The sequence below is a fragment of the Rhinoraja longicauda genome, chromosome 16, assembly GCF_053455715.1.
Source record: "Rhinoraja longicauda isolate Sanriku21f chromosome 16, sRhiLon1.1, whole genome shotgun sequence".
Classification (NCBI taxonomy): Eukaryota; Metazoa; Chordata; class Chondrichthyes; order Rajiformes; family Arhynchobatidae; genus Rhinoraja; species Rhinoraja longicauda.
The window spans coordinates 49212923-49214998 of NC_135968.1; the positions used below are offsets into that span (position 1 = coordinate 49212923).

A 2076-nucleotide genomic window follows, 5' to 3' on the forward strand; every position below is an offset into this window, starting at 1 on the left:
GCGAGGCCACTGCGCTGCTCCCAGTGTCCCGGTCCTGGGGCCCATTGGCCACTGCACTGCTCCCGGTCTCCCGGAGCTGGGGCCCATTGGCCACTGCACTGCTCCCGGTCTCCCGGAGCTGGGGCCCATTGGCCGTTGTGCCGCTCCCGGTCTCCCGGAGCAGGGGCCCATTGGCCGTTGTGCCGCTCACGGTCTCCTGGGGCTGGGGCCCATTGGCCGTTGTGCCGCTCACGGTCTCCTGGGGCTGGGGCCCATTGGCCGTTGTGCCGCTCACGGTCTCCCGGAGCAGGGGCCCATTGGCCGTTGTGCCGCTCACGGTCTCCTGGGGCTGGGGCCCATTGGCCGTTGTGCCGCTCACGGTCTCCCGGAGCAGGGGCCCATCTCTTACCTTCCTCCTCCCCCGTTTTCTTCCTCTGCCTCTGCCTCCGTTGTCGGCTCTTCCTGGTCGTCTCATCCTCCGATGCGGAGAGGCTGCTGGCCTCGTCCTGGGAGAGGACTCTTTTTTGGGACTTGCTTGCCCCCTCCGCCTTTTTCTCCGTGCGCACAGCCTTCAATGTTTTCCTCGATTTTACCAACTGCCATTCCTCCTCTTCCTGTTCCCCCTCTTCCATCGACTCACCCTCGTGGGCGGGGGCCTGGGGGGCTCTGTCCTGCGGTTGGGGGCTCCTGGTGGTCGCGTTGTCATCGCCCCTGCTCTCCTTTCCTTTTTGGGCTTTTGCCGTGGTAGGAGGCGTCTCGTCCACCCTGGGGGTGCTGGCAGCGGCCCCTCTTATCGCCTGTGCATAAGTGCTAGCTCTTTTAGGGCAGGCCCTGTAAAGGTGGCCTGCCTCCCCACACAGGTTGCAGCTCTTACTCTCTTTACAATCCCTTGTCTCGTGGCCTTCTAACTTGCAGTTTCTGCAGACGACTGTCCTGCATTCTGCCGCCACGTGCCCAGGTTTGTTGCATTTCCTGCACACCCTGGGCTGCCCCGCGTACGTCATGTAGCCCCGGTTCCCTCCGATAGCGAACACCGAGGGAGGGTGGATGATGAATCCCTTCCCGTCCACCCTCAGCTTCACCTTCACTTGCCTCTTGCTCGTCCAGATCCCGAACAAGTCCTTTATGTCCACACAGTTCCCGGCCCCTTCGACGTAGCGTGCAACGAAGGTGAGGACATCCACGACGGGCACATGTGGGTTAAACATGTGCACCGTGATCATCCGTTCCCTCTGGGTGGGGAGGGTGAAGAGTGGCTGCACCTTCAGGAGCGACAGCGGGGCTTCATCCCCCTTCTCACGGAAGTCCTGCAGCAACTTCTGCCATCCCGCCGGGTTCTGGAAGGTAACGTCGAAATATCCGTTACCTGGGAAGTCCTGGAGGCAGAAGATATCCACGGCCTTGAATCCACAAGCCTCCAGCAGCACCTTCTTGATGAAGAGGTCCCGTGAGAAAGAGGTCCCCTCCCTGAGGTCCTTCACCGATACTCGCAGGGTATTCCGGATACCCTGCCCTCCAGCTCCACTTGCTGCTGCCATCCCACCTGGATAAGGGTGTTAGGTTGGTTACCCAACCAGCATGGATCCACCCCTAAACCAGACACGTGCTCCTGACCTCCGCTCCTCGTCGATGATCCAATGCAAATACTGCTCTTGTACTGTTCTTATAAGAACATTAGATTGTGCCAGAACAGATACTACACTTGATCTTAGCCAAAAGGCCGAGAAGCAACACACGATGGCAATCGAGCCGTCCACAGTGTACAGATACCCTGGATCTGAGCAGCTTCTTGCTTCAGCTTCCACAAATTCCAGAGAATTCCACAAATTCACAACTCTGGGTGAAAAAGTTCCTTCTCACCTCAGTTTTAAATGACCTCCCCTTTATTCTAAGACGGTGGCCCCTGGTTCTGGACTCACCCAACATTGGCAACATTTTTTCTGCATCTAGCCTGTCCAGTCCTTTTATAATTTTATACTTACGCTAAGGACAATAACTAACTTCATATGCAAAAATAAGCTATTTACTAGTTAACAAGCACATAGAAATTGAAGAAGGGTCTCGACCCAAAACGTCACCCATTCCCTCTCTCCTAGA

The 2076-nt window shown here is 57.3% G+C and overlaps 1 pseudogene; it reads right to left on the reverse strand.

Annotated features, from left to right (window-relative positions):
- Positions 1–1620: 1620 nt before the first annotated feature.
- On the reverse strand, positions 1621–1711 carry LOC144601538 (U2 spliceosomal RNA; annotated as a pseudogene).
- Positions 1712–2076: the final 365 nt, after the last annotated feature.